Genomic DNA, 21,207 nt, shown 5'->3' with positions numbered 1-21,207 from the left:
GAAATGCAAAGCATGATTTATAGACAACCAGAGCAGAACGGTGAGTCTAAAAATATTCAGAAAACCAAAGTAATGTTCAACAGTCTCGCAAGGCAACAGCAGTTCGGAATTGGTAGTGAGGTTGTGGAAGTGGTAAGGGAACACGTCTTCTTAGGGCAGGTAGTGACCACTGTTCCGGATCATGAGAGGTAAATAACTAGAAGAATAAAAATCAGGTGGAGCGCATATTACAAATTCCCTAAGATCATGAATGGTACTTTACCGTCACCCCTCAAGAAAAGAGTATACAACAGAACAGCTGTATCTTACCGGGGAGGGGGGGGGGGGTGGCTATGGGGCAGAAACAGAAACGTGGAGGCTTGGCTGTGGAAAGAGGAGTGACAGGTGTAACGTTAAGAGACCGGAAGCGGGCAGAGTGGGTGTGGGTGCGGGTTAATGACATCGTAGTCGAAATCAAGAGGAAGAAGTGGGCCTGGGCAGGGCATGTATTGGAAGGGCAAGATAATTGTTGGTCCTTTGGGGTAACGGAGTGGACTGCATGAGAACGCAAGCGTTGCGGGGGGGGGGGGGGGGGGGGAGGGGGTGGAAGGCGGCAGAAAGATAGGTGGGCGGACGAAATTAAGGCGTTTGCCGGGATACGGGGGCCAGCTGCTAGCAAAGGACAGGGTTAGTTGGAGAGACATGGGTGAGGCCTTTGCCCTTTAGTGGGCGTAGTCAGGCTGATGATAATGATATAGTGCAGTGTATCTCATTTAGAATAAATAATCACAGATATGCGTTTGTTTGGAGCCGTCTCCAACTTACAGACTGCTTTTTAGTGTTTCGCTATGGGATGGGGGATGGACCCTCCTTAGTCTCCTAAGGTGCTCCAGTATGCCGCCGTACGTCTGGGTAACTGGCTCGAGTCCCAACGCATCAGACGTCGCTTGGTTAGTATGGCCTCGAGCGATGGCGTCCGCTTCATGGTTCCCGACTCTGCCGGCGGGTCCCGGTGCCCTCATGATGGAATTTTTTAGTGACTATCACTTACAGTGGTCATTCCGCGCATTTAGTAGTTGTCTGCCTGCCTGTCTGTCTGTCTGAAGCCTGTTTTGTGGGAGGCTGCTCACCTGCCCACCGAGTGGTTGGCAACCTCATCATCATCAGCCTGACTACGCCCACTGCAGGCAAAGGCCTGGCGGGCCCACTGCAGGCAAAGGCCTGCAGTGGGCCCGCCAGCAACGAAATAGGCAGTAGAAAAGCCTTAGAAGCAATGCAAGGGGGAAAGTAGCTGGTGAGTATCAGGTAACAGCAGATCTCTTGAAGAACGGAGGGGAGATAGTGCTAGAAAACCTAGCCACCTTGTATACTCAATGCCTTATGACCTCGATCGTACCAGAAGATTGGAAGAAAGCTAACGTTATCCTAATTTATAAGAAAGGAGACTACCTGCCCTAAGTAGACGTACTCCCTTGCCACTTCCAGCACATTGCTACCAATTGTGAAATGCTGTTCTGTTGCGAGACTGTTGAACAGTACTTTGGTTTTCTGCATGTTAATTTTAAGACCTACCGTTCTGCTCTGCCTGGGTAACTCATTGATCATGCTTTGCAGCTCATCTCCTGAGTGGCTTAGCAAGGCAATGTCATTAGTGAATCGCAAATTACTCAGGTATTAACTCTTATCCCCAACTGTTCTGAATCCAGGCCCCTGAACACCTCCTGTGAACAGGCGGTGAATAGCATTGGCGAGATTGTGCCTCCCTGACTAATACCCTTCTTTACTGGAACTTCATCGCCGGCTTTGTGGAGGACTATATTAGCTGTGCAGTCGTTATAGATATATCCCAGTATTTTAAGGCGGAAGCCTTTAATGCCTCATCGTTGTAAGCAGGAGCTGTCGACAGAAATGTCACGCTTTTCAATTGGTCGAAACGGTCGTGACGTCACAGTGCGCGAATTTCAAACGGGGCCAATTGTACTTTGGCTACTAACCATGCAACCAATTAAAGGGATCGTTTAGTGATACTCCAAGTAAGTTTGACTGAGTTTAATTAATTCCCTACTTAACCAATTACTCAAACCTTTCAGTCAGACCAGATAAATAAATAAAACCCAGTAAGAAATTTGCCGAGCTTGGGAATCGAACCCCGGTCTCCGGAGTGCGAGCACGCTGCGGAGTCGAGCACGCTACCACTCCGCCATGCCAGCTCGATGGTTTGGAATGAACAAAGGTGCGTCTAATGAATACGGTGTCTTCGTTCACTCCCATCTTCCTCCCTTCCCGTTACAGCGAGGTTTAGGTGTCCACCGAGATATGAGAGACAGATACATTTGCTTTCCTCAAAAACCAATTTACCAATGAGCAAGGCGTATTTGTCCGCGTTTCAGATTGGTCCAAATTGTCGTGCGAATTTTGACGGGTGTCCACCGAAATATGTAAGACAGTTACTGCGCAACTTCCTTTCCTCAAATACAATTTTCGACTAGTGTCTACTGAGATATGTGAGACAGCTAATGCGTAATTTCCTTTCCTCAAATACAATTTTCATTTCCTTCATTACGGCCCCTCTTTCTTCTTCACTCACACTTCCTCCCTTTCTGTACGGTGCGGCTCAGGTGTCCACCGAGATGACAGAGAATTACAGCCCCATTTCCTTTCCTCAAAAAGCGTTGCGTTCAAAGGGCAACGCATCGCGCCGAACGGGTGGTGGCGTTCCTTGGACTCCGTGGCAGCGCTACAACACGCTGTCGCGTTCCACTCCTAAAGGCGAAACTTAAGCGTCATTAATTGGCAGTTAATTAATGCGCCAACAAAATGTGCAGTGAACAATCGCGTAGCAGAATGCAGCTCTCAGGCTTTCGCATTTCACCACTTTAGCCGTAAAGTTCCTCGTAATTTTTGACCCAAGATCCTGCAATGCTTGCATGGCTGCTGAGGTTCCCACGCAGTCAAATGCTTCCTCATAATCAATGAACGCTATATATGGTCATCCTCCGCAAAATCATGCAACGAGCGCTGAACCTCCAAGTTTCTACCTCTACCAGCCGCCTTATGGCACTGGGGATGGTGAACACTTTTAGGGAGCTTCGGGAGGCCCACCTCAACAACCAATACACTAGTCTCACAAAGACAGGGTCGGGTCGGCGCGCCTTTTAGCCCGACTACACATCCAGCACACTCAATTCACAGAGGAGAGATGCCGCCTTCCCGTACACTGGAGACGCGCCCTCCACGTGCGGCCTCTGCCCACCAATATGTCCAAAGAGGATCATAATGGCAGGTGCCTGGCGCGGGCGGAAGCCTTGGACCGCCATTTTCGGAGCAAACCAGGAGTCTTCTACGTGGACGCGTCCGGCCCGGACTCCAGGGGATGGTACACGGCCGCGGTCGTCCACGAGGGTAAAACAGTAGACGCCCTTACTTTCAAGGCCCAGTCAGCAATTCACGCAGAAGAGGTTGCCATCGCTTTGGCAGCCTCTGACACCTCCTCCAAATATATAATCACCGACTCACGAGGGGCTTGTCGAAACGTCACGCAAGGGTGGGTTACTCCCCTAGCTTATCGTATTTACCAAAATTGTAGCCGAGACTCGGATCCCGCGCACCGATCTATCGTTTGGGCTCCAGGTCACCAAGGCGTCCACGGAAATGAGGCAGCCGACGCCGCCGCCCGCGCGCTCTCTCTCCGGGCATTTCCCACGGGACCCGACGCCGACCAGGACTTCCATTTCAATCCGATTTACACTTTTAAGGAAATATGCGATTATTACAAATCCACGCACCAAACTCTTCCCACCCCATGCAAAGGGCTGGGGAAGGTCAACGAGCGGGTACTCCTGCGCCTGCTCACCAACACGATGTTGTGCCCGGCAATTCTACAGCATTTCGATCCTAAATTCGACGGGCGGTGCTCACACTGTGGGGAGGTGTCTGACACCTACCACATGGTGTGGGCCTGCCAGCAGAACCCATCCCTACCCCCTATCCCGAACCCCACCCGAGAGGACTGGGAGGCGACCCTGTCCGGTTGCTGCACCCTCGAGGCCCAAAGGGCCTTAACGCAGCGCGCCCGGGCTGCGGCAAACACCAATGGTGTGCCTGACTAGGCATCCCACCTAGTGGTTGTAAGGGCATGACCCTTCAGGTCACGACCCCCAACACCTCTCTCTATGATTAATAAATGTTTTCGCCACCACCACCATATATAGGGGCTGTTTAATTTCTGCGCATTTCTCGATCACCTGATTGATAGTGTGAATATGGTCTGTTGTCGAGTATCCTTCACGAAAGCCTGCCTGGTCACTTGATTGATTGGTTGCCCTGATTCTATCTGCGATTACCTTAATAAATAACTTGCAGGCAACGGAGAGTAAGCTGATCGGTCTGTATAAGTTTTCAAGTCCTGCAGCTTGCGCTCACTAGTTGCGCTAAAGGTAATTTATCCTTACGCTGTCATTGGGCTGAGCATGGTCCGGCATCGTTAAGCGGAGATCGGCTTTTGCAAGGCCAGTGTCAATCCCCAACCATGGCCGGAACTGGTTTGCTGAGCTCGGGCCATGGATTGTCCGCCGAACACGGGCCGCCGACGGGCCAAGCAAGCTTTTTCCCTTGGGGCGCGTTCTGGGCGTATTTATTTTGTTGCACTTTGAAGGTTTGAAGGTTTATTAAAACGAAATACAAATGAGTTGTAAGTTTCATAAAAAAGTTAGTACAGTAGGAGGTCCCAAAGTGAAAACTGTCTGGGGGACCTCCCATCAGGAATACATAAGGAAAGTGCATAAGTTTGGCAGAGGAGCTATAAAAGTATACAATCAAGTTAAAACCTATTAGTGTAATTTGCGGCAATGAATAAGTTATACAATAGTTAGCGGGCATAATTTAACAAAAAAGGCATAAAATAGCAAAACATAAGAGCAATAGAAAGAACACAAAAAGACATCAGATAACAATGGGCATTGAATAAATGCAGATATAATACACAGGCGGAGAAAAAAAAAAAAAAGAGGTTCCAGAATATTAACAATATGACCGTTTGCTGTCAGAGTGGGGAACATAAAACAAGATGAAGGCAACCTTAAGCATGGCATGAAGCTGAATAGGTTGATAGGAGATGTTTTTTTAGTAAAGTGTAGAAAGCGGGCTGCGAACGTGCGGATTTGATTGCTAGTGGTAATGAATTCCAGGTTTTGATGGCGGAGAAAAAAGCAGTTTGTTTTCCATAATTTGTGTTCACTTTTGGTAGAAGCATATTATTTTGTTCAGAGAATCTAGTGTCATTGCTATTAGAAAGGAAAGATACGGAAAAACAGAGAAGTTGATTGTTATTGTGTTCAGGAAAGAAAAAACAGCGCTAAATTGTACACAAACCACACAGAAAGACGGACAGGACGGGCGCTGACTCCAACTAAGTTTATTGAAAGCCACATGTAGCATATATATAGCCCGAAGAAGCCCAGCAAAACGTACTGTTGATTGTTATTATTGCGAGCGCGGTAGATTAGAAGACCTAACCTAAGATTAAGGAGGCATTTCAATGGCAGAATGTTTAGGTCAGAGTAAAGAGGTGAAGCAGTGGCTGTGTATGGGCTGAAAGATAAAATTCGAAGCGCTTGATTTTGAAGATGAGAAATACATGACATATGGCATGAATAGGTATTACCCCATGATGATAGGCAATAATTAAGGTGACTGTTAATGAAAGCATAGTACAGGGATAAGAGAACATGGCGTTGAAAGAAAAGTCTAGTTTTTATTAACACCCTTATTCCAAATGAAATTTTTTTACTGATAGATTTGGTGTGTAGATGAAATTTTAGATGACAGTCAAGCGTGATGCCGAGAAATGTGACGGATTCGGAGGCAGTGATAATATGATGTCCCAGATAAATGGCTGGGCTCGGGATGACATGCTTTTGATGAGAGCGGAATATCATGAAAGTGGTTTTTGTAGGATTAAGTTGTAGTAAGTTATTTTCACACCATAAAACAATATTCTGTAAGTCCATGTTTAATTTGTTTATTAGGCTTGTGAAATTGCTATCCTGAGTGAATAATGTATCATCCGCGTAAAGTATCCGCGTAAAGTGCTTACGAACTCGAGGCTAAAGCGGCGGTCCTCAATGTTTCAGCCCCCACTCTTCACGCTGCTTGCGGTGCCGGTTTAGCTGTGACGTTGCGCGCACTGCTGAACATATTTCTTCTGGCAGGATAATGAAAATCGGCCGTTACTCTACCTGTAGGTACAGTAACAGCAGCTGTCTCTTAAATAAGCCGTATCTGCGGGCTTAATATTTGAGTATGCCAGCGAGGACCTCCGAACCCACACCCACTGTGGGCGTGGGTTCGAATTCCATTACTGACACCATATAGAGAGATGAAGGACGAGACACCACCCTCATTCCGCAAAGAAGTGCTTGGCACTTTCTATCGCGCCTTATACGCGCGCGCGCACACACACACACACACACACACACACACACACACACACACACACACACACACACACACACACACACACACACATTTTAGTATGGTGTGCGGCGCCACTACATTGTTGACGCAAGATGTCAGTCACCTAAACAAACAGCATTGTAGTGAATAGCGCAGTACTGCAGCTTCGCGCGTAGCATTGGTGATAGATTTTTGTGGTTGCCATCAGTCAACTATGACAAATCATCCTACATCAAAATTCTTTTGATCACAACCGCGTAACAATGGGCAACTAGGGCCCACACACAAACACAAGTGACTGCAACCAGTCGAATTTTTTCAGCGCATGCATGTGACATACCTGGGGCACAGTCACTTCGAAAAAATTGCCAAACTTTCCAACGCTATAAAACAAATTAAATTATTATGAGCGGGCAACTACGCCCCGAAAAGCACAACCGATTATCACACATGCAAACGCGTCCTTGAAAGTAGATTATGTTACGCAACCATATTACAACGCAATCGGTTCACATAAAGCCTAGACCACACGTATGTCTACACAAAAGTAAAAGCTAAATATCCACTCCTATAGCGCATGCCGTTCCAATTCATCTTGGCAGCGTTAAGTTTGAAATGATATTTGGCAAAAGACGCCATTCCAGAAATAGCACTCCGAGGATATCCACTATAGTGTCGTGGGCTCGCCCGCGGACCACTTCCGCCGTGTACTCCGCCATCAAAGCGATCGCTATTAAAAGGCTTGTTGGTCAGTCATCATAGTTAAAGAAAGCCCAAACAGCCACTTTAGTTCATCAGATTTCTTCTGCATTGGGCTCTTTTCTATCTACCTCGAGCAAGCAAGATGCCGCCATAACCTGCGTGAATCTTATCGCGATGTCTACTTGCAAGGCCAGGGTCCTCTCCTTCCATCTGAAAAGGAAAATTGTACCGTTTGAAGTAGTCAGCGCCAGTCCTGTCCACTTCTTCGTTTGTCCTTGTCTTTTCGCGCTGCATTTTTTGACCATGACCCACGAAGGAGCAGAAGTTAGTAGAGCGATGATGGTAACCAAGCGGTCGTCACACACCGCCATAATCAGACGACTGACCAGAAGCAGACGAAACGCTAGGTGGCGGGGCGGATTGCAGAAAATGGTGTGTTTTTTTTTACTCCACTGAGGACTTAGGGTGCGTTGAGACCAAGAAACGCCACTTAACCCTTTATGGGATAACGGGACAGATGGGTCCCGCTTTTTACTCTCACGAAAAACCTCCGTACGCGGCAGCGGGTGAATTTCTGGGCAACAGTCTTGTCGCGCCATCTATCTTGAGTCTTTGACAACGCTTGTGCCACTAAGTTTTAGGTTTTCCTGTAGATGGCACCACCAGCATTCAAAGCTGAACTTTTTCCTTTGTGAAGATTCATGCCGGAAAAATTGCTCCCGCTTGTTCGCGCCCAAAAAGATTTCGAGATGAATGGTAAGTTTTTCCTTTTCTGTCCTTCAAGGGAAATACTTGGTGCATGCCCTAAACGATTTATTAGGTAGTCAGAATCGCACAGTGCCCGAAAAAGAGGTATCTATGAGCGCCAGAGCCGGATTGACGGGATCGAAAACTTGAAGGGCGCGCTCCAGGGGCATAATTTTTTCACACAGAATGCTGAAAGTATGCTACGACTAACGAAGTAAGCTGTCGATGTTGATAATTCTAAGTTTCGTATCGTTTACGAATTCGCAGGGGGCTCGCTTACGCGGGATGAAGCGCTGGCGCTCTACTTCAGTTTGCCTGACGAGTCTGAGACTAGCGAAGACGAGGCCCAAAGCAGCGAGGACGACTTCGTCCCTGAGCTAGCGCCGTCGGATTCGAGCTTTCAAGACGACGAAATCGAAGCTGGTCCATCAATGAGCAAGCGCCAACGGCGGTCTACTCCTTCAAAAAAAAGTTTCAGGAGGAAACGGAATGCGCTCCTGCTGGATCAAGGTGTAGAGAGTGAGCCAGAAGAGGAGGAGGTCGGCAGTGCATGGACTACAAATGAACCGCTAAATACAGTTCAAAGCCCAAAGACATGGGATTCTCAAACCTCCCCAAAGGCGCCATCACGCACAGTTGATGCATTCGCGCTCTATTTTGATGATGAGATGATTGAATTCATAGTTGAGCAGACGAACCTCTTCGGTGCAAAGAAGTACCCAAGGAAGTGGCAAATTCTGACAAAAGAAGAGTTACGAGCATATTTTGGTGCACTGCTGTTGATGAGCGTGTGCCCAAGGCACCACCTGTATCAGTATTGGAGCCGTGACCCTCTCTTTCATTGTGAAGAAATTTCAAAGCTGAGGTCCTTGAAACGATTTCAGCAAATTATGAACTCGCTTCATGTGAATGACACAACGAAAGAAAAAAAGAGAGGAGAAGAGAGATATGACCGTCTGGCCAAGGTGCGCCCTCTTATTACAAAAAATGGTCGGAATTGCGGACGAAGTAAGGTTTGCAGGTAATGGTCACAACCCACGGAAAGTGCCAAACAGGCGAAGATGTAGGTGGTGTGCCACCTCCGGGAGAGAAACGCACACGAAGTTTGTGTGTGGTGTGTGTAATGTACCCCTGTGTGCAACCTGCTTCGGCCCCTTCCACCAACAATGACAGAACTAACCACAGCTTGGTACTCGCGTGAGTCAATGGGACAGTGTTGTCCCACTTTTTCAAAAGGACAGCATGTGCCAATGGGACACATGCGTCCCACTTTTTTTGATTAAACTATTGCTGCTATTGTTCTGAAATTTCTTCCATATCATTTCTGAAGATGCCTAGACCCGAAAAATGTGTAGTGTTTTTCTCTATGTTACGGAAATTATAGGTGAACCCACAAAGGGTTAAACATGGGAGTTATAAGGAGGAGAATCCTCCTTTATGCCTCATCACTGAGTGCACGGAGTAAAATAGGTCATCTAGCATATCTTTACTGCGTATTGATGGAGTAAATGTTCTTGCATATGGAGTTTAAAGATGGTCGTCAACCATTTAAACTCCCATTTGGGTTGATTTTTGTAGGTACTCGCCCAAGTCGGGCCGAGTCTGATCATCCGGTCGACATTGCCAACCGTGCGAGGGTTTTTTTATCAACAGATAGGGAGTGTAAACGCGCTAAACATGAACTGGGCAGTCAAAACCAAAAAGCGGGAGCTTCGAAAGCAAAGGCGCATGTGCGCTGCATGCATTGGCGTCGACAACATCGTGGCAGAAACGCGGCACTGAAGATAAGGCTGTCGGCGTTCATTGGCCTTGGCGTTGACAAAGTTCTAGACTCCGATGATTCTGAGGAAAGGAAGGGCGCATAACTGGCTCCCTGGGTCAGTGGACACCTCATTCGCACCTTGAGGTATAGGTACGTGGCAGTGGTGAGAGAGATGTGGGTTGCATGTGTTAGCACTGGCTCCTAAAGAACGACTAAATGTGTGTTTATGTCTAACACCCAGCCTAGGCATAGGTCTGCATGTCTAGCCAGGCCTAACCACAGCTAAACTGAGGCTTAACCAGGTGATACCAATACTTTCACCTGCATAACCAGGGTTAGCTGAGCTAAGCCGCAGCCATTTTTTTAATCTTCCATACATTGATCTCATTTCTACCTAAGCCAGGGCAGAAAACGCAACACAAAGTTCATTCCGGCGCGCGGTCTACTGCGCGCCAAACGGCGAGCGTTGGGTGCGTCTGCTAGCTGCCCCGGCGCTGGAGCCAATGTATCACACCACACCGAAGCGACCTTGGCCTAGGCGCCGCCAACGTCGGCGTCCGGAAGGAGCCGAGAGTAGCTTAAGAGGAGGAGGAAAGAGATGGCCTTATTTTTAGTTCATTCTGGCATGCTGGGGTAGGAACGTGCGAGTAGAGCAGGGTCGTAGGGGTCGTTGCGAGGTTCATGGGGAAGCGTGTGAATGGGAGAACTCCAAGGGTCATTGGCAACGGTGGCAGTCCGGCCAGTCTTCGGCTCCAGCGAAGTCGAGAAGCGTCCGAGGTGATCTACCCAGCACTTACACTTACCACACTGTTACTGGGTGGTTACAGGTCCTATTACAGGAGTGAATCGACCTTAGCGTGGTGCGTCAGCGCGAAGATGACCTTTTTCTTCCGCGTCCCCCGCTTTATTGTTTTTTTTCGGCGCCGCGTGACTTTTATGGGTGCTTGCAAGGGGAATGGATATTCTTTCTTTATATCAATTGGTTTGCTATCATCTGTTTCGCTATAGTGAGGTTGAACAGTGCGGTGCCATCAGCAGAGCAGACGAGCAACACCTTTTGTGAAAGGCTAGGGGTTCGTCTGGGCCTGTGGCGCAACGGATAACGCGTCTGACTACGGATCAGAAGATTCCAGGTTCGAATCCTGGCAGGCTCGGTTTTTCTTTTACCGCTTCTGATTTGTATATTTTGCATAACTTGCATATTATAGCTTGAATTATATTTGCCTTTTACATTAAATTTGTATATTTCCCCGCACGAATTCCTGTGTGGCTGCCTAAATGGTCTCGCTTTTGTATTTTTCTGTTTTTACATTTTGTCATTGTACTTTTACACCCTGCAGCAACCTCCCTCACGGGGGTAGCAGTATTTCAAATAAATAAATGGGGTAGTCACGTGGTCGCGGACCGACCGAAACTACCCGTTGCGGGGAACGCATGTAAAAGCTCTGGCTGTGAAAGAAATATGGATGACGTCATTCGCGAACAGAAAAATATCAGGGGCGATCAATTAGACTGAGTGCGACAGCTACCCCGTCAAAAAAAAAAGGTGTGTGTGTGTGTGCGGGTGGGGGGGGGGGGGTGTCTGACGGTGGTCCTCCTCTGACCATCGCCGTCCAATCGCAAAGCACTTTTCGTATATGCGGCACAGCATGGGTATCGCACAATCCAAAACACAGATCTTGTTGCGAGCCGGGCGCGGAGTCGAAATGCCTTTCGACACTTTTCGAACCAAAGGCCTGATCCGAAGCGGCGGCCATCCGCACAGTGTCCAAGGGCAAAAGAAGCGACAAAGTCTGCAGTACGGGTACGGCAGGAGCCAAAGCCGACGGTCCTCGAAGCGCGATTCGCAGTAGCCTGTCGGGCCGTTCACTAAACCACTACGGCACCTTGAATGCTGGGTCGCACCTTGAACGCACCTGAAGCGTTTTCTGGTTTTCCCACTTCCTGGTGCGCGATTATCCCGTTCGCTACGCAGAGATGTCTTTCCGCATGCATCATCTCGGGAAGGCTAGGTCTTGAAGGGGCCGCGAAACACATACTCAGTGCGCTATTTTGTCTGTTGGTTACATAGAATGAGTTATAGTGATGCCATTAGCACTGGTCGTAACGCGTATATTCCGTTTTTTAATATTTTAATTAGCTCGCAAAAACAAATTCATGGCGCTGATGGTGCCACCACACTGTGGCGGTTTTCAGCAGTGGACGTGACATCATCGGGCGGGAGCTTTATGCTTGGACGAACTGTAAATGTACTGCAAACTGTGCTAATAAATGAATAGACGTTTTGCCATGTTTTGGGTGTGTATTAGATCAACAAAACCAACACCTTTGCCTTACGTAAAAGCATTTCAAAGGAAGCGAAACAAAAAAAAACACCACCACAGACTCTGGCTATTGTTCTGCAGTGAAGGGCTTTTCACCTCTCTGAACACATCTATGATCTATGAATGGATCGACCTGATCGATCCATTGCATTCTACAAGCGTTCGTTTCGGTCCCAAGGAAGGACAAAAAGAAAAAAAGATGGTTTGGTTTATGTGGTTTAACCCAAGCAACCACAGATATCCGTCGGACGTACGAGCTAGATCCGAACGTCATTTGCCGAGATCGGACATCCATCGGACGTACGAACACAATCCGATTTCGGATATCCGTATTCGTACATCCGCCGGACGTACGGACAGTGCCCACTTTTGTATATCCGCATGAGAGACGAGGTGGACGTCCGAAGGATGTAAGGTCGAGTATTTTCCCAGGCCATGAGTATGGACGTTTTTTATTTCACAGAAAATTCGAGTCTTCCGTGTATGTATACTGTTTTATTTGCATCAATTGGAGAGTTTGACGCGAAGACGTTTGTAAATTGGTACGATTCCACTCCTACCTGCAGTGCAAGAGCCGCCAACGAGCTAAATTTATCTAAGAGGAGAAGCAGGTGTTGCAGAATTTTGCAAGAACTCAATGACTAGTTTTATATTTATAAAACTTCTCCAAATTAGAGGAGTTGCGCGACATGTCCACTGTTTTGATAGCTAAACTTGCCATTGAAACCATTCGTAAGCATCAAAACTCCCGTTATAGTGAACTAGAAAGAGTTACTTCTAGTTCACTGTAACTCCCGTGCATTCTGCTATCACCATCATCATAGATGTCAGTTCACGGTCAGACCAATCCAATCCATCAGTACGGCTCCGTAGCGCTGTTGTTGATTTTTCGCGTAGTGTCGCGCAGATCTTTATAGCTCTGTTATTATAAAATGTGGCTTTGTTCGGTCTGTGGACGAAATGACAACTTGCAAAATTGCAGGAAAGCTGACTTACAGGAAGATATTTTCCAACCAAAAACTCTCGTGCACAGGCACGTTTTCGCTTCCTGCCCTGCTGCCTGAGGGGGTTAGCGTGAGGGGAGGTTTGTCAGCAGCCCTCCACTGTAACCTTCTTGGAAAAGATATGCGGGCCTGGCCCCCAAATCTGCGTGGACCTGAAGCCCCGCTGGTCACCACCTGCTTTCGAGATACAGCGTAAAGGGTTGTTGTCGAAAGGTTACAATGAGGCATTCCGTTGACGAGCACCTGTCTCGACCCGCGCCTCGCTTTCGCGCCCCTGGTCTATTGTGTCCTTTCAACAACTTCCCTCTCATAGAGATGGTGGCCTCCCCTCTCCCTTTTCGAACAAGAATGCGAGATTGCCGTCTGCGAACGAGAGTTTTCGGTTGGAAAATTGTAGAGGGCGCTCGTTATTCTGCAAGTTGTCAATTCGAAAGATACGGGAAGCGCCTGAAGTTCTTCTGGAACACCGGAATCCCGTACTGCATCGACCTTGGTGTAAAGAAGGCTTAGTGCACATGTGATTGCCTACGAAGGTATGTATCCAGTACACTTCTTGGAACTTTGCTTCTAGGACAATGCAGCATGCTCATATAACATTCGTTCACAGGACAGTGGGAGCAGTAAGCGCGAGGAGATGGCTTCTACAAGTGTGTGCTGTTCTCACACTTTTGGGAGCCTACATCACACAGCTGCGGGAGCCCTCAACTCGCGCGACTAATTCCCACTCCTCTTCAAAGTTGCGGGACGGAGTGTTTTCGCATCTTGTTAATTTTTAAGGCACCGCTATGTTCACTGTGCCTATATAAAGAGTGACAACGCGCGAAAGGCAGACCATAGGAAGCACGTGAAGTCGCAGTGGTTCGCAATGGAAGCTTTGCGGCTTTCTGTGCACAGTCGCGTACAGTGCTGCGCAGGTTAGTGCCCTAAGGCCCATGAAAATAAAGAACAGATACATTGTCAAATATGGTGTGGAAAAGTGAGAGCTGTTATTGCCTTATACTTAGTGAGGTGTTTGTTAAAGTGCATTGTACGTCTTTTATACTTGCAGCATTAAACACTTCCATTAATTGGTTCCAATGTTTTTACTTGGGCTACTACATTGTGCCATTTGTTTCACATGACTGATGTTTGCCGCGTTCTTTTTTATTTCAGAAATCCTGTGGGTGGGAAGATTACGGATGTGTGTCCCAAGCTTGCCACATTTGAAGAGTCACATTTAAGTAATTTTCCGAATGTAACCCATTGCTCTGCTGATGTATCATCAACCACAATAAAATATGCGTGCTATGCATCAAACTGTTTTTGGTTTTATTGCATTGCGTGGAGTGAAAAAAGCACGCATGCACCATATATGCGAATATTCGAGAAAGATCCGCCAATGGACGTACTCAACTAGACGTCCGTCGGCGGGCGAACCGTATACCTTTGGCCACCTTTCGGACGGCCGACGGACGTCTACCGGCTGTTTGCGGATGTTCAGCGGACATACAGAACATCCGAAATAGACCTCTGTCGGCCGTCCGAAGGATATCGGTGGTTGCTTGGGAACGTCCCAAAGCGACTAAGGCTATGAAAGACGCCGTAGTGGAGGGCTCCGGAAATTTCGACCACCTGGGGTTCTTTAACGTGCACTGACATCGCACAGTACACGGGCCTCTAGAATTTCTCCTCCAAAGAAATTCAACCGCTGCGGCCGGGATCGAACCCGAGTCTTTAGGGTCAGCAGCCGAGCACCATAACCACTGAGCCAAGATTCGTTTCACATTTGCCAGTGCGCATCGGCAGCTTGAGGACGATCAGCGGACGCGGCCGCCAGATTGCGCCATGCTCCTGTCATCTCCGCGCAGTGGCAAGGCATGGTACGCGGGGCGGTAGCAGCACGCACTATGCTAAAGAGTATCTCGCGCTCGAGTTGCGATAAGTCAGGGAAAGCCACTGATCAATGTTCTTTTCAGAGCCATCGACATGACGATGAAGCATTGCTGGGCTAGCTGGGCGTCCACATGGTTGTTGTAACCAAGGAAACGATGCTGCCAGCCTTGACAAGAGTGAGTTACAGCGAACAGACAACCATGATGTGCAAACTTCCGCGACGTGCTCAGATAGGATGTTTTGATTGTTCCCTTCCCTATGTAGTCATTGAGAGAGTGAAAGGAGAATGGGAAGCCCTGCCAAAATCGAGTTCAGGGCAGCATTTTGTTCGCTTGTATTTTTAAATTTCATCATTGAATAACTCCCGCTCCTATGCATCAATTCCTGTAAATCTTTTTGTGTCTGCATCTGTGTGACATAAAGAATCCATATGAAGTATAGCCGGCATCTCTTCAAGCAGTGTTTCACAGCTCCTTTGAGGTGCTTTTACTTATTATCTGTCCGGACGTCGATCATAAAATATTGTGCAAGCTCCGGAGAACTGTCGAGCCCTTATAATTATCCTTTGTTGCACGACGTCCAGGATTGTGCAGGCCACATTTACATTTTTTTCTTTTTTGGAGCATCTAGCACTGCTTTCACACAATGAGCCATTTAAAATAGAGATGCATGTCGAGCAGTAATACAGCACGCCTAGGAGGTGCTGCCAGTTGCTTCTTCTATGATGCGGTAGAATGTATTAGAAATTGTAAATTATGGAGTTCAACGTCCCAAAGAGACACTTATTTGCTAAAAGAGACTTTGTAGTGAAGGGCTTGAATTCATTTCCACCACCTGCGGTTGTTTTTAACGTGAGCCGACATCGCACAGTACATGGGCCCATTATTAAGGGACACTGCATCCAAGTTTTCTTTGTGAAACAGGTTCGGAAGATAAGGAAAATAATCGGGCACAAATGTGCTTGACAGAATTTTAACAAGGCGGCAATGCCGTCAGCGTGGAAGTGTGCGGCTGGCTTGAACATACCTGAAGAATTTTTGAGCCATTCATATAGTTTTTTCTTTGAGTGCGCACGTGCATGAAACAGCAGGTTTCTATTTAAATACATCCGTATAATTTGCAATTTACTGATGACATTGCCTAGCTAAGTCGCTCAGGAGATGAGCTGCAAAGCATGATCAATGAGTCAGGAAGAGCAGAACGCTAGGTCTTAAAATTAAATGCAGAAAACCAAAGTAATGTCTCGCAAGGGAACAGCAGTTCACAATTGGTAGTGAGGTACTGGAAGTGGTAAGGAAATACATCTACTTAGGGCAGGTGGTAGCCATTGATCTGGATCATGAGAGGGAAATAACTAGAAGAATAAGAACACCATGGATGGTAGTTTACCAATATCCCTCAAGAGAAAAGTCTACAACAGCTGTATCCTACCGGTACTCACCTATGGGGCAGAAACGTGGAGTCTAACGAAAGGGGTTCAGCTTAAGTGGACAATGCAGTGAGCTATGGAAAGAAAAATGATAGGTGTAACATTAAGAGATGGGAACTGGGCACAGTGGGTGAGGGAACAAATGTGGGTCAGTGGCATCCTAGTTGAAATCACGAGGAAGAAGTGGGCTTGGGCAGGGCCTGTAATGCGAAGGCAAGATACCTGCTGGTTCTTAAGGGTAACGGAGTGGATTCCAAGATAAGGCAAGTGCAGCTGGGGGCGGCAGAAAGCTAGGTGGGTGGATGAGATTAAGAAGCTTGCAGGGATACGGTGGCTGCAGCTGGCACAGGATGCCTGTTCGCCAAATGCAGCCGGTACAGCTAGCGATGACAGCGCTGCCCACCGGCAGGTAGCAGCCACATTAAGGCTGGTTATAAACATTCATTCAGAACGACAGCTTGACATCGCCGCTATGGCGCAGTGGTTTAGAGGCACGTGTTGCGTATGGAAGGTCGGCCGTTCGACTCTGCTCTCTGTACTGTAATTTTATTGTTTTTTTTTAATTTCATTTTTTTTTTCATTTTTTCCCTTTTAGGTCGCAAATCGTGATGCTTAATGGCATATAACGCCGTTTAAGATTTTCAAAACATTTTCTGCATACTTTTATACAGATTATTCAGAGCGCTCGAATGTCAGTTTTGATTTTAAACTAAATATTACATAGTTAGTAACAATAGGTTGGTATAGACTTTTCAGCATTATTTAGGGATTTATTATCCCTTTTAGGTAAGCCGTTGTGACAATCTTCAGTCACCGTGATCAATTCACCGTGGTTTCAAGCCTTGTGGCTGTACAGGCTGCAGTTGGCGAATACGCGCACAGGACAGGGTTAACTGGAGAGACATGGAAGAGGCCTTTCCCTGCAGTGGGCATTGTCAGGCTGATGATGATCGATATACACAGATCTTCAACCTTTTTCTCGACAACAGAACATCATGTGTATTTGAAACGGTCATCAAACGAATGCTGCTTCTACTAATGAGTGGGGTACTAGTATTTAGCAGGGCTACGTTCCGCAAGTTGAAGACACCTATACACAGAACACAAAAAAGAGTACAAGTTTTTGCCTGAACGTCAGTTGGGAGTAATTTGTACACAATTTGTACACAATGGCTGGCACAGAGGCCCGCTGGCACAGTGGGCCTCTGTGCCAGCCCTAACAATCAGAACTAGCTGCGACCGACAACCGGCGGTGCGAGTAGCCATCACGGCGGATCCAGACAGAGGGTGCAAACACCAGTCTTCTGCTCGAGGAGACAGAACAGCAGCAATCGATGCAGCGTACCACACGCACCCGGGGAGAAAACCACAAAATGGGCAGTGTGCACGCGAGGGGGAGAGGAACGCTGAGCTCGCCCAGCTAGCCTGGGAGATGCCAATGCGAAAGCTTTACCGGCCAAGTGGCCAGGTCGAGCGAGTTTCGCCGTGCATGACAGTTTGACCTTGAAGTGAAGGAGTGATACTAAGTGACTTGCCGCAGCTGCATAGACCGCCACCTCACCAGCTGTTCCCACGTGACTAATCATGTGATTCGCCGACCGCTTGAAAGGGAGACGGCGCCGCTTTCTCTGCTGCCTCACAATTTCTCGCTAGAGCCCAGCCAGTGAACAGTGCTTCGGTTCAGCCGCTGTGTGATAGAAGGAAGGAGCGAGGACGCTGGTCCATCTGTGCCGAAGTTGTCTGCATGGTCCCAGTGGCGAAAGCGGTGTTGGACCATCCTGCTTTAGGCTGGTTCACATGCAAGCGAATGAACGATTAAACGGCGTGGCGCCGCGAAAATTTCCAACTTGTTAGAATCTCGCCACTACGACTATGTAAATTGGTTTTTCAGGAAAGGAAATGGCGCAGTATCTGTCTCACATATCTCAGCGGACACCTGAACTGTATCGTAAGGGAAGGGAGGAAGGTGGGAGTGAAAGGAGAGGTGCCGTAGTGGAGGTCTTCAGGATAATTTCGACCACCTGGGGATCTTTAACGTGCACTGACATCGCACAGCAGATGGGTGCCTTTTCGTTCCACCTCCATCGAAACACGGTCGCCGTGGTCGGGTTCGAACTCGGGTACTTTGGCTCGGTAGATGAGCGCCTTGACCACTGAGCCACCATAACGGGGGGCCGCGACGACTCAAAAACAGGTTTTTACGCCGCGGCGACAGGATTCACTAGGGTTCCCGCTTGGCTAACTGAGCTAAGCAGTAGCCATTTTTCAGTCTACCGGAGACGTATATGTGGTAACGTATAGCGATTTACTGGACAACTCGTGCGCACACGCAGCGACATGGGTGGGGGCAGCCAGCTGGCATCCGGTAAACCGGTATAAGTCTCCACTAATACGTCTTCGGTATGTTAAAAGACGTCTATTAACCGGGCGAATCGGTGACGGCAGCGGCTCCGTAGACGAAGGCGTGATGCGTACACTATATATTCCCACCAAAAGACGTCTCGGAATAGAAAAAGAAGTAATTTTTAAGGAAACGTACACTGCAGTAACTATCCCGGTGGGTACCTAAACACTGCTGTGAGGGAAGGAAGGTACGTGAAAGAAAATAGAGAAATAGTTGCCATAGTCGAGGGCTACAAATAATTTCGACCACCTGGGGACGCCACCCCCTTTCTTAGCCTATCCTTTAATTCCATCCCACGTGCGCAGCGCCTTTGCGGTTATCCCTGTTGAGGAGAGTTACAGCAGTGCGTCACCACGCTTTCACTATCCCCACACATCGCGGAGCACATGCGTTTTACGCTTCGCCTCTATCGAAACATGGCGGCCTGGATTGAATGCAAGTCCTCAGATTCAGTAGCCGAGTGCCTCAAGCACTCAGCCACCGCGGCAGGCTCAAGCCACCCGTAGGAATCTCTCCAGTTCCAAGAAAAGGAGAAATGGAGAGGCTTCAACATCAGCACCCACAAAAGGTAGTGGGTGCGGCGTGTGTGCCTTTTTCCCGCAAATCTCTCGGACAGCACACGCATAACGTAGCATGACAATTACATTGCGGCTGTTACTAAGGGAAAGGGGTACATGTGTATCCCCAAACGTTTCAAGCATCCTAAGGCAAACATAGTGCATTATGATGTTTGTAAACAAGGAAACGCAAACAGCTATGACGACTTTGCTAACATCGCCCTCCTTCCCATGAGTGGTGATGGCTTTGGAAGTGAAAGGGTTAATGCAGCCACCGTTGGTGTCTGGTGTTTCAGGAGTCTTATAAACATGGTTCGATACACTGAAACTTCTAAAATTAAGGTACCTTTGCAGGAAGCACCCACTAGATGTCTCTTTACACTATGCAACTTAGAATGTATGTACAGATATCTTTAGCTGTTCATAACATAATTAATGAACTGAACAAACAGTCCTGGAGGAACACATCATCACCAGCAACCTATAAATATGTCCACTGTAACTATGCCCGCAGGTAGTGACCGCTCATCCGGATCATGAGAGGGAAATAACTAGAAGAATAAGAATGGGGTGGAGCGCATATGGCAGGTTCTCTTAGATCATGAATGGTAGCTTACCAATATCCCTCAAGAGGAAAGTATACAACAGCTGTATCTTACCGGTACTCACCTATGGGGCAGAAAGGTGGAGGCTAACGAAAAGAGTTCAGCTTAAGTTAAAGATCAACGCAGCGAGCTAAGGAAAGAAAAATGATAGGCGTAACATTGAGAGATCGGAAGCGGGCGGAGTGGGTGAGAGAACAAACGCGGGTTAATGACATCTTAGTTGAAATCAAGAGGAAGAAATGGGCTTGGGCAGGGCATGTACTGCGGAGGCAAAATAACCGCTGGTCCTTAAGGGTAACGGAGTGGATTCCAAGAGAAGGCAAGCGTAGCAGGGGGCGGCAGAAAGTTAGGTGGGCGGATGAGATTAAGAAATTTGCAGAAATACGGTGGCCACAACTTGCGAAAGACAGGGTTAATTGGAGAGACATGGGAGAGGCCATTGCCCTGCAGTGGGCATAAGGCTGATGATGATGATGATGAACTGAGACCTGTTTTTGTGACCTCCCGTTAACCCCGACCAAAAGGTATAGCTCATCCCAAAGAACACTCCTGTAGAGTTTGTCTTGTAACAGGAATTGACATATCCATTTTAAACCTGGGTTCATGTCTGGTAAAGCATCCTGTGTTAGGACAGACACATTCCATTCTATTCTCACACTGTTTTTCTACATATTGATGCCCACGAAGGCAAGAATGTTGTGAGATGCTAACTTACATGGGCAATTCCACAAATATCAATTTCAAAAATGGACATGCCTGCAGAGCCAAGGCAACATACTATATTTATACTCTGAACTGGTTACGGTCAAGTGGAGGACTTACAGTGTCATGAACTACAGTAGGATACAACTAAAAAAAACAGCAGTTGCTAACACTGGGCCGCGGTCGGCGGCGTTTTGTATTACTCCGCTGGCCAATCGCAACAGGTAACGGAATCAGGTTTTTAATGTTTGACTTTATCAAACAATCCACATATCAAAATTCAAAAGCTCATAATTTTTTTCGTGTGATAAGCTTTTTGTTTATTTAACCAGAAACGTTTAAGCAGCGGACTACTTTTTTGTCGTGGAGGAATTCTGTGTGGTGGTTCTGAATGTGGGCGGAGCTTCACTGCAGGCTTAAGTTGTATCCGACTATATATTACATTTAGCACCATGGCCACCTTCTAAGAGGTGAAAGAAATTCGAAAAGAAATCACAGCCCTAAAAGTGCTTGAAAAGAAAGCGTAAATTATTGTTGCAGTTCACCAAAAAATGGCAAACACAAGGAGAACGGACAGGACAGGAGAGCTGTCAGTTTTCTTGTTTTTCTGTGTGCCGTTTCTTGACGGATTGTTACCAACAAGCCCAACTTTCCGCTTTACTCGACT

The 21,207-nt window shown here is 47.5% G+C and overlaps 1 non-coding gene across 1 annotated transcript; it reads left to right on the top strand.

Moving 5' to 3' along the window:
- The first annotated feature begins 10,724 nt into the window (after nt 1-10,724).
- TRNAR-ACG (transfer RNA arginine (anticodon ACG)) lies at nt 10,725-10,797 on the top strand. Its single transcript has one exon. It is a non-coding gene; the product is annotated as a tRNA-Arg (tRNA).
- Nucleotides 10,798-21,207: the final 10,410 nt, after the last annotated feature.

Source organism: Amblyomma mixtum, chromosome 8, assembly GCF_055824585.1.
Source record: "Amblyomma mixtum isolate Tamu chromosome 8, ASM5582458v1, whole genome shotgun sequence".
NCBI classification, from domain to species: Eukaryota; Metazoa; Arthropoda; class Arachnida; order Ixodida; family Ixodidae; genus Amblyomma; species Amblyomma mixtum.
Note: the sequence above shows the minus strand (reverse complement) of the source record. Positions and strands in the feature narration are given on the sequence as shown.